This window comes from Hemitrygon akajei, chromosome 21, assembly GCF_048418815.1.
Source record: "Hemitrygon akajei chromosome 21, sHemAka1.3, whole genome shotgun sequence".
NCBI classification, from domain to species: Eukaryota; Metazoa; Chordata; class Chondrichthyes; order Myliobatiformes; family Dasyatidae; genus Hemitrygon; species Hemitrygon akajei.
The window spans coordinates 14,003,286-14,026,216 of record NC_133144.1 but is presented as its reverse complement, the minus strand read 5'-3'; positions in this window follow the sequence as shown (position 1 = coordinate 14,026,216).

The following is a 22,931-nucleotide window of genomic DNA, read 5'->3' as shown; positions in this document are numbered from 1 at the left end:
TATAACTTGTTATATCTAGCTTTGACCAATATCTGCCTCACCTACTTGGTTCTCTGTAAACTTCAAGTTATCAGCTGTCCAAAGTGTATCACAATTCTGCTCCATTGTGAGCACCTTTACTTTTGCATTAAGTTTTATTTCAAAATGTAAATGTAATCACCCTGTCATGAAAGATAGAGGAGGCTTGACCCAAAAGCAGAGCAGCTGAAGCAATTTAGCAGTAAATGATACTTCACTAATAAACTGCTAAACAACAAGCCACGAGGAGCCACAAAACAAGAGAGAACAGATATTTAACACGACAAGACGACAAGATAACTGAGAGCTTGGAGCATCTGGTTGAGGCTGGTTGGTTTGATAGGGGAGCAAAGGTCTGTGGATGAGAGCTGGGTTTAAATAGGTTGCAGGTGATGTGTTGGAAACAAGTGACAGGTGACTGCTGTTAGCTGGGTGGAGACTGGGAAGTGCCTGCCTATGCAGGTCTGATGGGACCCCTTACTATGGCTGACATCCAATAGCCCAGGATGATCCAGATAGGTCTAGTGGAACTCCTCAATGAGCGATAGATCCAAGGTGAGACTGGATGGTACCTAAGGCTTCTTTTCTGAGTCGTACCCTTCCCAATCAACCAGGTCCTACACACCCCATCCACCTGATGTGAATCCATCAACCGGTGAATCATGTACACTGGACTATCTACTCCATCCTTGGTTCCAGAGGTACAGGTTCAAGTGGGTTGAGTGGTTCCATGGACAATGGGCTTGAGGCAGGACATGTGGAAGTGATCCTTAGGGCTAGTGGCAGCTGGAGATGGGAAGTCACTGGGTTGACGCAATGGGAATAATGAACCAGGTCGAGTGCTTGTGGGAGCTGGTGAACAGGGGCAGACCTCAGGTGGACAGTCAGACCTGGGGGCCACAGGCCAGAGGAGCCTGGCTGGATACTGATGGTGGTTAGCCTGGTGGCAGCTATGATGGTCTTCAAGCATTCTGACAGCGGTGAACCTCTGGTAGAAGGGACCACTACTATTGGCTTCTCCATGTGAAACAAAGGGGTTGGTAGTGATGAAGCACTTCAAAGGTTGTCATACTGTACCAGTGGCAGAGGAGATGTTTTGATTTTGGGATAGCTCGGCCCAGAGGAGACACTTCTTCCATGTGGCAAAGCATCACAGAACCTTCTCCAGTTGCTGATTGACTCTTTCTGATTGCGGATGATGCCCAGAGGATAAACTCAGAGCTGTGGAGGAGGGAATCAGAAGGCCGTCCAGAAGCAGGAGATGAACTGTGGGTCCCAGTCTGACACAATATCTTGAGGGAAACCATGGCAATGAACTATATGTTCAAGAGGCAGGTCCACTGTATCAGCAGCTAACAGAAATTTGGTGAGGGCAATGAAGTGAGCCACCTTGGAGAATACAGTTGACCAGTTGTGATCACAAAGGTGGCAAACCCATGATGAAATCTATGGCAATGTGGGACCATAGGAACCTGGAGTCTGGTAGGGGCCATGGTATCTCAGATTGCCACTGGTTGGAGGAATAGGATTGGGCACACTGTGGGCAGGCAGCAATGAACTGATGTACATCTGCAGTCATGGTGGGTCACCAGAACCTAGAGTCCATTGTACAATTAGATGGCCAGAGGGGGTGAAGAGTGTACCCACTGTATTGCCTCAGAATGCATGGCCCTGGCACGTACATGCAGTTGTCAGGTGTGTTGGCTAGAGCAGGCTTGTGCTGTAAGGCTTGGCAGATCTGGATCTCCAGGTCCCAGATGATCAGAGTGAAGATCTGTGAGGATAGAATGATGGGCTGAAGGTTGATCTCCATTTCAGCTGGGTCGAACTGTCATGACAGGGTGTCTGCCCTAGTGGTTTCAGAGCCAGTTCAGTAGGAGATGAAGAAGTTGAATTACTCAAAGAAGAGGGCCCAGCAAGCCTGACGTGGGTTGAGTTGGTGGGTCTGTTGTATGGATATGAGGGTCTGGTGGTCAGCCCAGATCAGGAAGAGCTCTGAGTTTCTCATCAGCCAATGTCTCCATTCCTCCAAAGATAGCGAGTATCTCCCTGACTCCTGCTCCATAATGGCGCTGTGTAGAGTTGAACTTGTATGAGAAGAAAGCACAATGATGTGTCTTCCCAGCCCATCGTTGCTGGGAGATGATGGCCACAACAGATGCGCCTACCTCTACCACAAAAGGCCCAGAGGAAGATTGGGAGCACTGGGGAAGCGACTCTTGAGCTCTGTGAAAGAGTGGTCTGCGGCAGTAGACCAAGTTATATATGAAGTAGGTGATTTGTTGAGAGGAGTGGTGATTTGGCTGGAATTTCAGATGAAACAGCAGTAAAAGTTGCAGAAGCCCAAAGAAGCACTGTGGCTGTTTGAGGGAGCATACTTGTGGCCATTCAGTGATAGTGTGTGATTTCTCTGGGTCCATGGTTATGCCTTGGGGTGAAAGGACGTAACCCAGGAAGGAAATGACTGTGCTGTGGAACTGACATTTCTTCAACCTGCTGTACAGTTGTTTTTTGAGGAGACACTGAAGGATTGAATGGATGTGGCAGACATGGTATTCAGGGTCCTTGGAGAAGATGAGTATGTCATTAAGGTAGACAAACTTATTCCTGTGTAGCATGTCCCAGAGGATCTCAATGATGAAGGCTTGGATAATGGCTGGACTGGTGACAGTCTGAAAGGTATCACCATGTATTCGTGGTGACCAGTGGGTGCTATGAATGCCGTCTTCCACTCACCCCTGGTGGATGTGGCTCAAGTTGTACGCACTTCGTGGATCGAGTTTGTTGAAGATCTGAGCTCTATAGAGTGTTTTGATTGTGCTATTCACCAAAGGGACATGGTAGCAGTTCTTAATGGCATTTTATTTAATACACAGTAGTCGATGCGGGGACAAAGACCCCCTTCTTTCTTTTTGACAAAGAAAAATTTGCGGTAGCTGGGGACTGGTATGGTTGAATGAAACCATGCTGTAGCACTTTGGCAAGGTAGTCATTCATGGCTTGGATTTCAGGAGGGGAGAGGAAGAACGTAGAATATTGAAGAGAGTGGTGCTCGGGAGGAGGGTGATTGTGCAGTCATGTGGTCTACAAGGTGGTGGGGTGCTGGTTGCCCTTTTACTGAATGCGATGGTCAAGTTGAGGTATTCCTGTTGGAGTTCGGTAAATCCTCTGTCTCCACGGATTTACGGGTGAAGTCAGCTGAGGCTGCAGTCAGGTAGTCTGGCAGGTGGATCCCCAACCCAGCAGTGAACCTGTTGACCAGGCAAAGTGAGGGACATGCGTAGAGAGACAGGGGTAACCCAAGATGAGAGGAGTGCTGGGTGAGTTGATAATGATGAATTTGATTGACTTGCGGTACTCTCCAATGTTCATGTGCATAGGTCATGTGCATCCCTGACCTCAAGGGATGTCCGTCAGTGACGGGGTGCAGAAGGGGTGAGAGCTAGGTTTGGTAGGTAGTCCAAGCTGCACATGCAGAGTCTGGTTCAGAAAGCTGCCTGCTGTGCTGGAATCCACTGGAGTCTCCTGTGCATTGGGCCATTGGAGTGTGGAAGAGCACACAGAGAGTTTGGCTCTAGTACTGAAATGTGAGGTCAGGGGGAGCTTAAAAGATAGAAGGACTCTTGTCTCTACCTGGTGGTGCTGTTTACCCAGATGTAGTGGGCATTTGATACGTGGGTGATCAGCTGCTCTGCAGTAAGTGCGCTAGTTGTTTCTCCACTGACGCTCATGGCCTTTGGGTATTAAGGGAGCTCTCTCTACCTGCATGGATTCTGGAGGCATTGATGATGAGCGTCCTGCAGCCTGAAATGGTTCTGGAAATTGAACTGGGGTTCTGGCTGATGACCTGGAAGGTCATTCCATAAGATGCTTGTCATTTTGGAGGGCCAGAGTGATGAAGATGTTGAGGTTGGTTGGCATCTCCTAGGTAGACAACTTGTCTTTCAAGTGCTTCGAGAGGCCATAGGATTGAGATGGCTGGAGCTCAAAGCATAACACACACTGAGATAGGAAATTGTGGCATTGGATTGAGGATCTGTCAAAGCATTTGGGCACTGGAATCCAGGGCTCCAAGGGAGAAGGTTGTTTGGTTATGGGGTTGCTGTATTGAGCTGGTTGAGAGTGGCAAGCAGATGGTCAATCGTTTCCTGCTGCTTTTGGGATTGTGTGCTCCTATTGATGGATGACTTCCATTCGGTGAGCATTCTCTGCTGGGTCATCAATGGTTCAGCCATCCTGTCATGAAATGTAGAGGAGGCTTGACCCAAAAGCAGAGCAGTGGTGAAGGTTTAGCAGCAAATGAAATTTTGCTATAAACTACAAAATAACAAGCCATGAGGAGCCACGAAACAAGAGAGAACAGATATTTAACACGACAAGACAACGAGGTAACTGAAGGCTAGGAGCATCTGGTTGAAGCTGAGTGGTTTGAAGGGTGAACAAAGGACTGTGGAAGAAAGCTGGGTTTAAATAGGCTGCAGTTGATGACTTGGAAATGAGTGGCAGGTGACTCTTGTTAGGTCTGAAATGCCTAGCTTGTTAGGTCTGAAATGCCTAGCATGTTAGTCTGCATCTGTGGAGAGTGAAACAGTTAACATTCACTCTTCTCCTATTGACTCATATCAAATGATAATTTTGTTTCTCTCTCCATAGATGCTGCCTGACCTGCTGAATCTTTCCAATATTTCTTCAGGTTTCTTGCCTCGAAATGATGTGACTTTGGTATTGGTGTAGTATCTTACCTGAATCACACAGCTCACTGTCTCTCAGTGTGTCAGCTTCATTTTTGGGCAGCAAGTTCATATTTCATTGTCACCAAAGCATATCTCTCAACATACAGTCAGTGGCCACTTTCTTAGGTACAGGAGGTACCTAATAAAGTGACTATTGAGTGTATTTCTGTATGTTTATAGTCTTCTGCTGCTGTAGACTATCTGTAATTTTTTGTAGCTTCAAAACATTAAACTAATTGAAAGGAAAGACAACAGAGACAGGAATGCGAGCCTAACTCGATTCCTTACTTTAAGCAAGACACACACTTATTCCGTGGTAGCATCATGACACTTGAAATTTTTTTTCTCTTTTTTATACTATATATTATGGAATATCTAAACTTACCTTGTTCATATATATACTATATGGTTTATGTTTTGGGAAACTTACTTATGCTGTATTCATTGTTTATGTATTTCTTTATGTATAATGGGAGTCTATATATTTGTAATCCCTTACCATTATTTGAATTGTATCTCATTCATAATATTCTAAATATTAATAAAAAGATTGAAAGAGAGAGAGACACTTGAAATTCACATACTTTTACACAGAACTCAATGAATTAATTAAATGAACAAAAATGCTTAATCAAATATATTTACAATATTACTGAAATGTTAAATTCACAACACCATCCTCTCCAATGTGTTGTGTATTCAGAGTTTCTCTTCTGCACATGACTGTTGTAATGTGTGGTTATTTGAGTTACTGTTGCCTTCCTGTCAGCTTGAACCAGTCTGGCCATTCTCCTCTGACCTTTACAATTAACAAAGTGTTTTCACCCACAGAACTGCCGCTTACCGGATGTTTGTTTTTTTGTTTTTAGCAACATTCTCTGTCAACTCTAGAGACTGTTGTGCGCAAATATCCCAGGAGAAGAGCAGTTCCTGACTTACTCAAATCACCCCAATCGGCACCAACAATCATTCCACAGTCGAAGTCACCCAGAACATATTTCCTACCCATTCTGATGTTTGGTCTGAACAGCAACCGAACCTCTTGACCACGTCTGCATGCTATAAGGCATTGAGTTGCTGCCACATGATTGGCTGATTAGATATTTAAATTAACAAGCTGGTGCATAGTTGTACCTAATAAAGTCGCCTCTGAGTGTATTTAGAAGTTTCAGCGCGTAAACATTGCCACTACCTCCACAGATTGAAAACCCAAGGATTCCCACCCTTTTTAAATGGCATGGTCTCCTTCCATTAATGGAGGGGTCCATGGACCTCAGGTTGGGAACCCATAAGATACAGGAGCAGAAGTAGGCCATTCAGCACATCGAGTCTGCTCTGCCATTCAATCATGGACTGATCCAATTCTTCCAGTCATCCCCACTCCCTTGCCTTCTCCCCATACCTCTTGATGCCCTGGCTAATCAAGAACCTACCTATCTCTGGCTTGGCCTCCACAGCCACTGGTGGCAATAAATTCCACAGATTTACCACCCTCTGACTCTGTTCTAAATGGACGTCCTTCAATCCTGAAGTCATGCCCTCTCGTCCTAGAATCCACTACCATGGGAAATAACTTTGTCATATCTAATCTGTTCAGGCCTTTTAACATTTGGAATCTTTCTATGAGATCCCCCCTCATTCTCCTGAACTCCAGGGAATACATCCCAAGAGCTGCCAGACGTTCCTCATATGGTAACCCTTTCATTCCTGGAATCATTCTCGTGAATCTTCTCTGACCCCTTTCCAATGCCAGTATATCCTTTCTAAAATAAGGAGCCCAAAACTGCATACGATACTCCAAGTGTGGTCTCACGAGTGCCTTATAGAGCCTCAACCTCACACCCCTGCTCTTATATTCCATACCTCTAGAAATGAATGCCAACATTGCATTCGCCTTCTTCACCACTGACTCAACCTGGAGGTTAACCTTTACGGTATCCTGCAAAAGAACTCCCAAGTCCCAATGTATCTCTGCATTTTGAATTCTCTCCCCATCTAAATAATAGTCTGCCCATTTATTTCTTCCATCAAAGTGCATGACCATACACTTTCCAACACTGTATTTCATTTGCCACTTCTTTGCTCATTCCCCTGAACTATCTAAGCCTCTCTGCAGGCTCTGTGTTTCCTCAACACTACCCGCTCCTCCACCTATCTTTGTATCATCGGCAAATTTAGCCAAAAATCCGTTAATACTGTAGTCCAAATCTTTGACATACATCGTAAAAAGCAGTGGTCCCAACACTGACCCTGTGGATCTCCACTGGTAACCGGCTGCCAGCCAGAATAGGATCCCTTTATTCCCACTCTGTTTTCTGCCAATCAGCCAATACTCCACCCATGCTAGTAACTCCCCTGTAATTCCATGGGCTCTTATCTTGCTAAGCAGCCTCGTGTGCAGCACCTTTTCAAAGGCCTTCTGAAAACCCAAGTAAACCATGTCTACTGCATCTCCTTTGTCTACCCTGCTTGTAATTTCCTCTAAAGGATTAGTACCTCCAAACTAATCATTATCACAATTGTTCCCTATGGATTTACATCTCCATTCCTGACGGAAAACACACACGCACTTACAAATGCTAAATGTCTACTCTTAATAATTAACATCCTTCTTCCCACAGGCATAACATGTTCTTTCAATAATTAATGTTTTAGTCTCAACAGCTTCATGCCCAACACGACTATTTCCATGACCAATGATTAATACATTTGCCTACAATGAAATTTCACATTGATTCTCAATAATTAACAGCTGCCATTTGGATTAACTCCTCAATGTTCAATAATTTAAACCCCTACTGGATTAACTTTTCCTCTACTGTTATGTCTTCCCTGATATGGTCTAGCTTGAGAAAATGGGGAAAACACTTGAGCGAAAGCAGAATATTTACAACAACTAATATTTTCATTCTGAATTAACTCCTCCATATTCATTAATTAAGACCTCCACTCTAATAGCACAACTCCTGATGCTTTTCGTCACCACTTTCAGTACTTTAATTTGATCATCATTCACCCTTCAGTGGTTAGTCACTCTTAACAATAATTAATATTTTCTATTTAATAAATAACTTCACCAAACTGAACAACTAAAGTTAACTATTCTAATCACAATAATCCGTGCTCAAAAATATATAAGCAAATCTGAATTTAAAAATCTCCGTAATAGTTAACCCCAGGACACTCAATAATCAACAACTTTCTCCCTCTCTCGATAATTAAACCCTCCAAACTCAGTAAATTAACATCTCCAATCTGAATAATTAGAAAGCTCCACTCTCAAGAATTAATACACTGCTCCCAGTCAGTGATTAATTTCTCTCTTTCCGATACTCATATTCACAACTCTCCCTAATAAAATCAATCCTTTCAATAATTATTACTTTCACTCAATAAATATTCTTCAGCCTCAATACCTAATTTCTTTATTCAGAATTTTTCCCTCTTCCACTCCAAATAGACAGCTTCACTTGATGTGCGGATGGCTTTGTACCGTAGTTGTTGTGGTCGGCTTTTCCGTCATGGAAATCAACTAGAAACTGCCGATACTGAATATCTGAAACAAAAACAGGGAATGCTGGAAATACTCAGCAGATCAGGTAAAATCTGCAGAAACAGAGAATATTTCTGATCAATGAGGTACTAATGCATGTCTTTTGCCTGGAGCATTATGGTAGGACAAAACAGTGCCGAGTTGACCACTGCTTCCATATTGGAAGGGATGATTTCTAAATAGTGTTAAACTGGTGTAGGACTCTTTCCTGTACAGATTTTCTGACAGCAGTCCAAAGCATCAAGCAGTCTTTATGCATACAATGTTCAGCCTTGCGTACTTCATCCAAATCCTCTATAGCAAGACCAAGCCTTTGGCAATCTGCACCTACAGGACATCCGTACGGTTCCTGTGACCATGATGCCTTTTCGTGTCAGCAATGGAACCGGTGGGTGTGATGGTGACAAATACCAATGGTTTATCTTCATCATTACTTTACTGTCTGTGCAGATTTCATTTGGGGAATCCACAAGAACAGGGTCACGACAGTGAGTCTGTGATGAGATGAACAAACAGCAACCATCTGCAATTGCATGTCTGAAATGAGTGTGGGAAGAAGAGATTTGGATCTGGAGGTATTGTCCAGAAGTTTCTCCGGAAGTCAAGGATGGGGCACAGAACTTGTGCTTACAGCCATCTTCTTAGAAGTTCATAGCATCAATAACAGTAAAGCACAGCAGCAGGTAATTAACTCTAAGTAAGAAGGAAAGAAAAGAAGAAACAACTTGCCTTGAGGTCAGTCTTTATACTGAAAAGTAGTTCAAGTTGGATATGTAAGGAAATTCTCTGATAAGAACAGCCTCTGGGACACACGAACAGCTTTGATTTACTTTGTCGTGACATCCCAGACTAATGGATAAAGAAACTACAAAAAATACAAAACTAGCTACTGTATGTTACATATGTCAGAAAATCTACAGAACGTTTACAGTTTATTATACAAACATACTGTATATGTAAGCATTAAGAAAGTTAAACTTTATGACAAATTGGATCTGAAAAATTCAACAGGCGGAAGAGACATATGAGGAAATTTGATGTTTCCAGATGCAGTCCCAAGCAATGATTTTCTCTATAATGATCCACACCAACTCCTCCATGCAGGTCATAGCAATTAAGTCTGCTTGTTCATCAAGAAGCTACCTCCACTCTGATTGGGAGTGGGCTACCATGTGTTACAATAGGGAGCAAAGCACTTGAGAGAGTGCAGAAGAGATCCACCAAGAGGTTAACTGAGATGGAATGTCTCAGTTTTGAACAGTAACCAGTTCATTTAGGTCTGTTATCTTTGGAGCAGAGAAGGTTGAAGACCAAATGGTTAGATGTTTACAAGTTAAGAGCATTAGAAATGAGGATCTGAGGAAGAATGTTTCAAACCAGAGGGTGGTTGGAATCCGGAATGCATGGACTGAGAGGGTGGTGGCACCAGAGGGTGGTTGGAATCTGGAATGCACGGACTGAGAGGGTGGTGGAACCAGAGGCTCTCACAGCTTTTAATCTGTTTCCAGAAGAGCACTTGAACTTGTATCACCAAGGCTTAGAAAGCTACAGAGCAAGTAAATGGAATGAAGCAGACAGTTCTTAATTTATTGAAAGGTCAGGCAGGTAGGCAAAAGAGGTGGGGTTGACCTGTTGGTGAAAAACTAAATCAAATTCTTAGAACGAGGTGACATAGGATTGGAAGATATAGAATCCTTGTGGGGAGAGTTAAGGAACAGCAAGGGTAAAAAGATCCCTGGAGTGATTTATATACAGGCCTCTGAACAGGAGCCAGGATGCAAGGTACAAATTAAAGATAGAAAATGCATGTAAAAAGAGCACTGTTACTTGGTGGATTTCAGTATACAGATTGATTTGGGAAAATCAGGTTGGTGCTGGCTCCCAAGAGTTGGTGGTAAAAAAGACAAATGCAATGCAGCATTCATTCCAAGAGTATTAGAATATAAAAGCAAGGATGTAATGTTGAGGCTTTATAAAGCACTGGTGAGGCCTCACTTGGAGTATTGTGAGCAGCTTTGGGCTCCTTGTCTATGAAAAGATGTGTTAGCTTGAATGGGTTAATGTAGTAGATGTGGTTGATGGCTTTGGGCCTCTTCTCAATGGCGTTTAGAAGAATGAGGGAGGTCTAATTGAATATTGAAAGGCCTGGACAGCGTGGATGTGGAGCAGGTATTTCATATAGTGGGTGAGTCTAGGACCATAAGGTACAGCCTCAGAATAGAGGGATGCCCACTTAACACAGAGGTAAGGAGGAATTTCTTTAGCCAGAGAGTAGTGAATCTTTGGAATTCATTGCCACTGACTTCTGTGGAGGCCTAGTCATTGGGTATATTTAAAGCAGAGGTTGATAGTATCTTGATTAGTCAGGGCATTAGTGGCTACGGGAAGAAGGCAAGAGAATGGGGTTGGGAGGAATCATAAATCATCCATGATGGAATGGTGGAGCAGACTCGATGGGCTGAATGGCCCAATTCTGCACGTGTGTCTTATGGTTTTCATGGGCACATTGGGCTGATAGGCCTGCTTCTGCAGTGCTTGACTGACTCTAAATCACTCTCTGTTATGTGGGGTTTTCACTTTAAACCATTAATTGTATTTAAGAACATACTGTAAGAACATAAGAAATAGGAGCAGGAGTAGGCCATCTGGCCCATCGAGCCTGCCCTGCCATTCTATCAGATCATGGCTGATCTGTCTGTAAACTCAGCTCCATCTGCCTGCCTTTTTCCCATAACCCTTAATTCCCCTACTATGTAAAAACCTATCTAACTGTATTTTAAATATATTTAGTGAAGCCTCAACTGCTTCCATGGGCAGAGAATTCCACAGATTCCATTCTCTGAGAAAAACAGTTTTTCCTCATCGCCGTCCTAAATCTTCCCCCCGAATCTTGAGGCAATGTCCCCTAGTTCTAGTCTCACCTACCAATGGAAACAACTTTCTTACTTCTATCTTATCTATCCCTTACAAAATGTTGTATGTTTTGAAAAGATCCCCTCTCATTCTTCTGAATTCCAGAGAGTATAGTCCCAGGCGACTCAATCTCTCCTTATAGATTAACCCCTTCATCACTGGAGTCAACCCGGTGAACCTCCTCCGCACTGCCTCCAAAGCCAGTATATCCTTCCTCAAGTATGGAGACCGGAACTGAACACAATATTTGAATTTAAAATTATAATATCATCAATGGTAACATATCAGGTTCACTACAATGGTTCATTCACATGACTTCAAGTCCACTTACATGATTAATTCATACACGGGGTGATTGATATGTTTGTGGCCTGAGGCAGAAGGAGTCAATTTTAGAAAACCTAGTATGTTTATTTTTCAATATAGTCCCCTCCTACATTTACACACACAGTCCAGCGGTCATGGAGCATACGGATCTTGGACCTCCAGAAATTGACCACAGATGGGTAATTGATAAGTTCGTGGCCTAAGGTAGAAGGAGATGAGTTATACAGCTCTCGTTGCATGCACATGCAGTTCAACTCTGAGTGATTATGCAGAAAGTTTGAAGATAATAACTCATCTCCTTCTACCTTAGGCGACAATCTAAGGTTAATTTTGGATTTGAGGTATTGTAACCAGCTGGATAATGGGAGTGTGGCGAATTGAACTGCCCAAGGCTAGCTCTGGTGCATTAGTTAAAGCAGCCACCAATTGTGTGACTTCTTGAACTCTGATGCCCACATACAATGGCTATGTTAGGGAGATTTCCCTATGCTATGAATAAAAGACATCTTTCCTTTAGCCTCCTTCAAGACCAACCTTTTCCAAAGATATTCCTCTCTCTATGGTTTACCATCTCTGATTTACCTTCGGCACTACCTGCTCCATCCACAATACAACTCCTCGTTGAGAGGTGCAGAGATTAATTTTATCCAGTAGAAGATTTGGGAATCCTATTGATGCAAACAACCCCAGATGACTGGGGCACCTAGTTGCATGCTACATAAGCAGAAAGCCTGCCAGTTCACTTTCCAAAACATGGGCTATTCCTTCTCCCTACACAGATGCTGCTCGACTCCCTGATTCCCCCAGTAGCTTGTGTTTTGGTACGAATCATGGGCATGTACACAGTGCACATCCCCATCCAGCCCATTCAGAGCAGATTCTACCTTTGAAATAGACACCTCTGCTCTTCATTATTTGAATTTGAATTGAATTGACTTTATTTCTTACATCCTTCACACATGAGGAGTAAAAATCTTTACGTTATGTCTCCATCTAAATGTACAATCATAGTAATTTATAATAAATAGAACAGTCAGTGTAATATAGAGTACACTCAAATCAGCGTGAGTTCATCAGTCTGATGACCTGGTGGAAGAAGCTGTCCCGGAGCCTGGTGATCCTGGCTTTTATGCTGCGGTACCACTTCCCGGATGGTAGCAGCTGTGGTTGGGATGGCTTGGGTTCTCAATGATCCTACACACCCGTCCTTGTAAATGTCCTGAATCATTTGCATATTAATAGTAAAATTAGGGAATTTTAGTAGACACTTAGTCCACTTTCAATAATTCACTTCCTTTCTCAAAAAGTCCTCCAATTATATTTAATTCCATATCTCCCAAAGTTCAAGATTTGAATTAAATTTACAAGATAAAATCATCAACATTCACTATTGTCAGTCATTAACCACGCCTCACAATTCAATATCTGATAGTATCACAGTTAATGGTCAACTCTTCATAACTGGCATCTCCACATTGAATAGTTAGCATCTCCTCTTCACCCAGTAATTAATCCATCTCTCCCAATAAATAGCTTGTTCTTTCTATAATTAACAGCATCATTCACAATAGACAATTCCCCTGATGCCACAAACATTATTAGTTTCAATATTTAGCACCTCAATAGTTAATTCCATTACTCAGCAAATTACATTTCCATTGAATAAGTGACATCCTCATTCTCACTAATTAACATCCTTCAAATTCAATTGTTTTGTTTCAGTGTCAGGCTTATAGAACCATTAACTGGGGTATAGTTCCTGCCACATTGTTGTACCCAGATACTACAATCCAGCTGAGCCTTTAATGAAGGATGTTCTTTTTACTGGTTTACATAAATTTATTTAATTATTCAACAGCAACACTGATAAACATACAGAAAACTGTCAATTATTAGCATTTCTTTCAATAATTAATACTGAATTCAGTATTTAATTTTACCACTTTCACCAATTAATATCTATACTTGTAATAATTAACACCATTATTTTCAAAAGCTATATATCTAAATCTGAATAAACAACATTTTCACTTTTAATTAGCTTCTCCAATCACAATAAATCCAAAGCTTTAATCTGCAAATCTTAATAATTAACACTGGCACTTTGAAAATTAAATCAGCAACAAATGAATTAATATCTTGCACTCCCTGTAATTAACATCACTCTCAATAATCCTCCACCCACCAATCATAAACAGTGTGGCTCTCAGTTTAGCCCCTCTTCTCTCACTGATAAATGCCTCATTATTAAACGTTAACATTTGCTAGTTTTCATGAATAGGATCATCCACCCCAATAATACACAGCACCACTCTCAGATCATGTTAATCAGCTCCTACAGTCGTTCTACAGTCTGATGACAGTTTCAGTAATTTGTTCCTCCACTCTCAATGATCAGTATTTTGACACTGACAATACTTTACTCAATAATTAATACAACTCAGAAATTAAGACCATAAGGCAAAGGAGCAGAATTAGGTTATTCAGCCCATGGAGTATCCTATGCCATTATAGCACTGCAGATTTACTATCTCTCTCAACCCCATTCTCCTTCCTCTCACTGTCCTCTGACTAAAGAGATTCTTCCTCATCCTTGTTCTAAAGGAACGTCCACCTGTTCTGAGGCTGTGGCCTCTGATCCTAGACTCACCCACTATAGAAAACATCCTCTCCACATCCACTCTATCAAGGCTTTTCAATATTTGATAAGTTTCTATGAGATCTCTCCTTATCCTTCTAAACTCCAGTGAGTATAGGCCCAGAGCCATCAAATGTTCCTCATATGTTAACACTTCCATTCCTTGAATCATTCTCATGAACCTCTGGACACGCTCCAATCCTTCCATAGAGAGGCACCCAAAGCTTCTCACAATACTCCAAGTGCAGTCTGACCAACACCTTATAAAGCCCAGCATTACATCCTTCTAGTCCTCTCAAAATGAATGCTAACGTTGTATTCACTTTTCTTACCACTGACTCGACCGGCAAGTTAACCTTTAGGGAATCCTGCACAAGGACTCCTTTCTGCATTTTCTCTGTTTAGAAAATAATCTACACCTTCATTCCTTCAACCAAAGTGCATGACCATGCACTTCCCTACACTATTTTCCATCTGCTACTTCTTTGCCCATTCTCCTAATCTGTCTAAATCCTTCTGCAAACTCCCTGCTTCCTCAACACTACCCTGTCCCTCCACCTATCTTTGTATTGTCCACTAACTTATTATCCACAAAACTATCAATTCCATCATCCAAATCATTGACATTTGACTCTAATCCCAATAACTAACAATTATAACACATTTGGTAATGTTCCTTCTCCCATTAATTGACAATACCATTCTCAATAACACTTCAGTTCTCAAAATTTAACTGTTGTACTGCCAATAATTTCATTTCCACTCAATAATTTAACATCTGTGTTTTGAATAATTAAATCCACAATTAATTTTCTCAACAACTAACATCCTCAATAATTGGAGTTAATCCATACAATTACTTCATTTCTCAACAAATACCATCACTGCTCTCAACAATTAGACTCAATCCCTACAATTAAGTCAAAGTCTCAATAATTAACACCAACACGTTCAATAATTAACCTCTCCAATAATTAACATCCTTTTCAATAATTAATTCCCTCACTCACAGTACTTGACACCACCACACACATTAACTCCTCTGCTCTCAATAATTATCATTTTCAAAACTGATAATTAAATCTACAACACTTAATAATTATATCCATCACTCAGATAAATCATATACACCTCTTACAACAGGAAATTCCATCACTTTCAGTAATTAGCATCTTTCGTTAATAATTAACATCACTATTAAAATGGCTGAGAACTCCATACAAACCCATTAAGCACTTGAAGGTAAATACCCCCTCCCTCTCCTCAAATATGTATTTTCAGTACCTCTCACTAGATTCTGAGGCACTATTTGCTGTGGTTAATGAGCAATATCCCAACTATAATTTGAAGGAAAGCTACTAGATATTCACAACATGGGGGAGAAACAAAATTAACTTCACAGGCTGATGATCGCCTCCGGTTCAGATGAAATGCCATCATCCTAGAACATAGTTCATCTCTCCACAGAAGCTGATTTACCCAATTTCCCTCGGGATCAATAAAGTATGTCTGTCTGTCTGACTGATCGGCCTGATGGACACACACAAAACTCTGGTGGAACTCTGCAAGTCGGACAACATCTATGGAGAGGAATGACCAGTCAATGTTACGAACTGAAATTCTTCATCGGGACTGAAAAAGTAGGGGGAAGAAGTCAAAATAAGGTGGTGGGGGGTGGGGGATGAATACAAGCTGGCAGGTGATAGTTAAGACCAGGTGAGGGGCAAGGTGGGTGGGCAGGATGAAGTGAGAAAGTGGGATGTGATAAGTGCAAAAAGGTAAAGGTTGAAGAAGTAATGTAATAGGGAGGACAGTGGACAATGGAAGAAAGGGAAGGGGGGGAACTATGCAGAGGTGATGGGCAGGTGAAGAGAGGTTTACCAGAATTGGGAATAGAAAAAGAGAGAGGGAGGGAGGGGGGAGAAGGTACTGGAAGTTAGAGAAATTGATGTTAATGCCATCAGGTTGAAGGCTACCCTGCATTTCCTGCTTTTATTTCATATTTTTATTATCTACAGTACAGGCAGATAATAGTTACTAAAGAGTTCTGTTCCTCAGAACCATCTGTAAACTAAGATTTCCATAAGTCAAGGTGAACTATTTCAATGAAGGAGATTAACATGGATATTTATTTATTGTCTTCCCCTGGACAGTCACAATGGTGCAGAATCAGGACGTCCAACATCCAATGGCTAGTTTTGATGGCCTGAAAGTATTAATCGATGTTACATTGTTTGATAAAGTGCTTTACAAGTATCGAAAGAAGAAATTGCCTTGTCAGTTTCCAAAGCAAATCTCTCAAGAGCACTCCTGTGGTTAAGTAGCAGCCTGCATTCTTATCTATTTGATTGTTGTCGAAGTTTATATGTAAATACAGTATTTTATTTTTGAATCTGGTCATGTTTTGAATTAACTAGCTGCCCTCTTAACCTATGAAAATGTTTGTATTTCTGAAACTTTGATCATGAATTTTTAAAAAACTTATGGGATGATTTGTGTAACATCAGTTTTCCAGAACCCAGGGAGCTGTCCTTGAAGTACGGTAGTGCAGACTTCCATATTCACTCTGAGCAGGCAAATGGGAGACTCTGACAGGACATTCATGGAGTAATACAATGCAGAAATAGACCCTTCAGCCCATCCCATACATGCTGACCCCAACACCTGCATTTAGTCCATATTCCTCTAAACCATTCCTACCCTTGCTTCTGTACAAGTGCCTTTCTAACTATATGCCTCTTCCACTTCTTCCAAAAGCTCATTCCATGTATCCACTAGCTTAGAGTAATACAGTTATTGAGGTCCACCTGTGTGAAAAACTTACCCCTCAGGTCCCCTTTTAGTTTTTTTTCCCTCTTAGCTTAAACCTACACCCTCTCGTTATAGACTCCCCTACCCTGGGGATTGACTGTAACTATCTACTCTGTCTATGTCTCTCATAATTTATAGACCTCTATAAGTTCACCCCTCAGCCTCCTTCAATTCAGGGAAAACAATCCCAACCAATCCAGTCTTCCCTTATAACTCAAGTACTCCAGATCTGGGAGCATCCTTGTAAAACTTTTCTACACCCTTTCTAACTATCACATCCATGGTATAGCAAAGTGATGAGATATGCACAGAATACTCCAAATGCAGTCTCACCATTGTCTTGTACAAGTGTAACATGACATTCCGACTCCTGCACGCAAAACCTTGGCTGATGAAAGCAAACTTATCAGGCACATCAATGTTACTGAAGAACTCAAAGACATTTATTTTTGGTGGTCCCCATGAGACACATGGACATAGTCTACATGAAGAACATATGAATTAGGAACAGAAGTAGGCCATCTGGGCCATTGAACCATCTAAACAGATCCTCAGTGATCTGACTGTAAAACTCAACATTGCAATCCTGTCTAATCATAATCATCTTTCTCCTTCATGTTTATCAAGAATCTTACTCTGTCTTAAAGATATTCAAAGAATTGGCAATCACTATTCTTTGAGGGAGAGAATTACAAGACTCATGACAGTCAGAGAGAAAATGCTGCCTTCTGGACTTGATCGCATTCTCCAGCTTTAGGTAGCTGGCTTTCCCTGCCTGTATCAGAAGTAGCTATTTCTGCTCTAGGTTGTCCATCAGTGAGATTGGCACATTTTCTCTTACCACTATTGCAGCCTGACGACTTGCACTTGTTCCACAGCTCTACGAATAGAAGCACAATACAAAGCCCCCCATCTTGAAGAAAATTTTTGCATTCCTTTCCTTCTCAGACTCCAGTCCAACCCCCCCCCCCAATAGTCCACATCAAGCACTCTGCTTTCTATGATCTGACCCCACCACACTTCATCTTTCTCTTCTCACCACCCTCTGTACCCCCGTGAGCCCTCTCTCCCATTACTAAATCCTGATCTCATACTTTAGCCTGGCTCCAGGCCCAGCTGAGTCTTCTTCATGCCCCCAACCTTCTCCACACTGATGAAGAGAGGGCCCTCCTTTGTACCTCTGTGCTTGCAACTCAGCAGATTGCATGATGTTGAGTCTTCTTCCAACACCTCCTTGCCTCTCTTTCTGGCAAGGTGACCCATGCACACATCACAAACGTCTCTTCCTCGTGGACAGCTCCTTCTGGCCTTTCAGTCTCTCTCCACCTATTCCTTTTCCTGTGTCGATGCATGATCAACCTTCTTAACTTCTTCACTCCCCTCACCCCCTCCAAATGTGTAACTCTCCTCTCACTTCAGACTGATCTCAGGCATGTCACCAAACTCACAGAAAAGGATGGTATTGTTGTCTGGTGAACTGACATCTACATTGCAGAGGCCACACAACACATTCTCACACCACTCACTGGACCACGTTGCCACCAACTCCATGTCACTGTCCTCCAGACCATCACAGATCACATCAGAAGACCTGCTCTCCATAGTTTCCAGTCTGATGGTGCCCCAAACCACACTCTCCATTTCTATCCCCTACCATGATCCATGTACAGCCCTTGTAGGTCCATTGTTTCTGCCTGCCCATTCCCCACCAAACTTATCTCCTCAAACTCACTCTCTCTCATCTTCCCTTCCCATTTACACCTGGACACTTCTCATGCCCTGCACGATTTTGACAGCTTCCGATTCCCTGATCCCAATCACCTCGCCCTTACAACAGGTGTCCACTCCCCACGCATCTCCGCCTGTCATCACGAATGTCTTAGGACCCTCCATTTCTTTCTGGAACAAAGATCTAACTGGTTCCCTCCACCAACACTCTCATCCAGCTTGGAGCCTTTGTTCTTGCCCTCATCAGCTTCTCTTCTGATTCCTCCTCATTCTATAACTCAGTCAACAGTGTAGCCACAGGCACCTGCATGGGCCCCAGTACACCTGTTTGTAGAAGGCTATGAGGAACAGTCCTTGTTCCAAACCTCACCTGGCACCTCTCCCAAAATTTTTCCCCACCACATTGACAACTGCATTGGTGCCACTTCTTGAGTTTGCATGAATTCATCATTCACCATTATATTAGCATTGCCCTGAATTCCATTGGACTATTCCCAACACTTATTCCTTCTCTGGATCTCTCCATCTCCACCTCAGGAAACAGACAGTCCACCAATGTATACCACAACCTCACTGAGTGCCAGCATTTCCTTGACTACACCTCAATCCACTTTGCTTCCTGTAAGGATGTTATCCTCTTCTCTCATTTTTTCTGTCTCCAATTTTTCATCTTCAATTTGTAAGATGAGGCCTTCCATTCCAGAACCTTTGAAACGTCCACCTTTTTTGAGGAAACAGCTTGTCCCTTCCTCGCTATAGTTTATAAAACCCTCACCCGCATTTCTTCCATTTCCCTCATATCTGCCTTTATCCGTTCTCCCCAGGCATAACAGAGATAGGGTTTCTTTTGTCCTACCCTTTCAACTTACTAGCCTTCTCACCAGCAGATCATCCTCCAATGAAGTCCCACCACCAGTCTCAACTTCTCCTTTACACAGCTGGTCCAGATCCCACTGCAAGATCCGACAGCCTTCCTTTGCTGCCCGGTACGTCCACAAATTTGGTGCCATTGGCAGAGTTGCTGATCTGGTTTACCACATTATCATCCATATCATTGATATAAATAACAAACAACAATGGACCCAGCACTGATCCCTGTGGTTTATCAGATGTCACAGGCCTCCTATCAGAGAGGCAACCATCTACTACCACTTCCTGGCTTCTCCTGCAAGTCCAAGTCCAATTTACTCCCTCATCCTGAATGCCAAGCGACTGAATCTTCTTGACCAACTTCCCATGTGGAACCTTGTCAAAGGCCTTGCTAAAGTTCATGTAGACAACATCCACTGCATCCATTTCATCAATTTTCCTGGTAACTTCCTCTAAAAATTCCCTCAGATTTGTTAGACACAACCTACCACACACAAAGCCATTTTAATTGTCCCTAAATCAGTCCCTGTCTATCCAAATGCTTGTATATCCTGGTCTCTTAGAATACCTTCCAATAACTTTCCCACTACTGATGTCAGGTTCACTGGCCTATAATTTCCTGGTTTCATCTTAGAACATTTCTTAATCGGCGGAACAACATCAGCTATCCTCCAGTCTTTTGGTACCTCACCTGTCACTAAGGAGAATTTAAAAATCTCTGCTAGGACTAGCAATTCCTGCACTTGCCTCGCTCAAGGTTCAAGGAAACACATTGCCAGGCTCTAAGGAATTATCCACATTAATTTGCCTCAAGACAGTAAATGCCTCCGCCTCTGTAATCTGTGTAGGATCCATGTTGCGTTGCTCACATCTTGACTGTGTGTCCCTCTCCCAAGTAAACATAAATGCAAAAAATCCATTTAAGATCTCCTCCATCTCTTTCGGTTCCATGCATAGATTACCATTCTGATCTTCCTGAGGACCTATTTTGTCCCTTGCAGTCTTTTTGCTCTTTATCAGCTTGATAACATCACTAAATAATTATTGGTACCAGAGGAAATAACACACTAGACCACTGTTACATAAGATCAAGAATGACTACTGTGATACGTCACACCCACACTTCGGAAAGTCTGATCACCTAACTGTACTTCTACTCCCTGAGTATAGGCAGAGACTGAAGACTGCAGCACCAGCAGTGAGGACCAAGAAGGTATGGACAAGGGAAGCACAGGAGTGTTAACTTTGAATCAGTGGATTGGACTGTGTTCAGAGAATCATCTTCAAGTCTGGATGAGCACGCCACAGTTGTCACTGACTTCATTAAAACCTGTGTGGATGAGCGTGTGTCTATGAAAACTTATTGTACATTCCCAAACCAAAAGCTCTGGCTGAACCTGGGTGTTTGTAGTCTGTTGAGGGCTGGATCTGTGGCATTTAAGTCTGGCGATCCAGGTCTGTATGAGAAAACCAGATATACCTTGCAGAGGGCTATTTCAAAAGCCAAGAAACAATTCCGGAAGAGGTTAGAGGTGACATCGGATGCTCGTCAACTTTGGCAGGGTTTGCAGGCCATTACTTCGTACAAAGTGAAGCCCAACATCATGAATGGCAGTGATGCTTCACTCCCAGATGGGCTCCATGTCTTTTTTGTTTGCTTTGAAAGGGAGAATAAAACCACAGCTATGAGGATCCCTGCAGCATCTAATGACCCTGTGATCTCTGTCTCAGAGGCTGATGTCAGGTTGTCTTTCAGGAGGGTGAACCCTCGAAAGGCAGCAAGGCCCGATGGAGTACCTGGTAAAGCTCTGAAAACCTGTGCCAACCAGCTGGCATGGGTATGCAAAGCCATTTTCAATCTCTCATTGCTACAGTCGGAAGTTCCCACCTGCCTCAAAAGGGCAACAATTATACCAGTGCCCAAGGAGAGCAGCGTGAACTGCCTCAATAACTATCATCTAGAAACACTCACAGCTACTGTTGTTTGTGGCTAGAATCAACTCCTGCTTCTGCAAGGACCGGGACCCACTGCAATTTGCCTTTCGCCGCAATGGGTCTATAGCAGATGTGATCTCAATGGCTCTCCACACAGCCTTGGATCACCTGGACAATGCAAATACCTATGTCAGGACGCTGTTTACTGACCGCCTGCAGTTTGCATACTGTCCCAACCGCTCAACAGACGACGCCAGGCCCTAACCCACCTGGACAAAAAAGGCATGTAGGTTCAGATGCTGTTCATAGACTTTAGTTCAGCATTCAACACAATCATCCCTCAGAAACTGATTGGAAGGCTGAGCCTCTGAACACCTCCCTCTGCAACTGGATCCTAGACTTCCTGACTGGAAGATCTCAATCAGTCCGGATCGGGAGCAGCATCTCCAACACCATCACACTGAGCGCTGGAGCCCCCCAGGGCTGCGTGCTCAGTCCACTGCTGTTCACTCTGCTGACCCATGACTGTGCTGCAACACACAGCTCGAACCATATCATCAAGTTCGCTGATGACACGACTGTGGTGGGTCTCATCAGCAAGAACGACAAGTCAGCTTACAGAGAGGAGGTGCAGCGGCTAACGGACTGGTGCAGAGCCAACAACCTGTCTCTTAATGTGAACAAAACAAAAGAGAAGGTTGCTGACTTCAGGAGGGCACGGAGTGACCTCTCCCCGCTGAACATCAACGGCTCCTCGGTGGAGATCGTTAACAGCACCAAATTTCTTGGTGCTCACCTGATGGACAATCTCACCTGGTCCCTCAACACCAGCTCCATAGCAAAGAAAGCCCAGCAGCGTCTCTACTTTCTGCGAAGACTGAGGAAAGTCTATCTCCCACCCCCCCATCCTCATCATATTCTACAGGGGTTGTATTGAGAGCATCCGGAGCAGCTGCATCACTGCCTGGTTCAGAAATTGCACCATCCCGGATCGCAAGACCCTGCAGCGGATAGTGAGGTCAGCTGAGAAGATCATCAGGGTCTCTCTTCCCACCATCACGGACATTTACACTACACGCTGCATCTGCAAAGCAAACAGCATTATGAAGGACCCCACACACCCTCATACAAACTGTTATTTCACACTACTTATTTTAACCTATTTAATTGACATATATACTTAGTGTAACTCAGTTTTTCTCTATATTAATTTATCATGTATTTCATTATACTGCTGCTGTACAGTTAACAAATTTCACAACATATGCCGATGATATTGAATCTAATTCTGATTCTGATTAATACATCTGTAGAAGCCCTGAGGATTCTCCTTCACCTTGTCTTCAGCCTTCTTTTAGCCCTCGTGATTTTCTTCTTAAGTGTTCTCTGGCATTTCTTATACTCC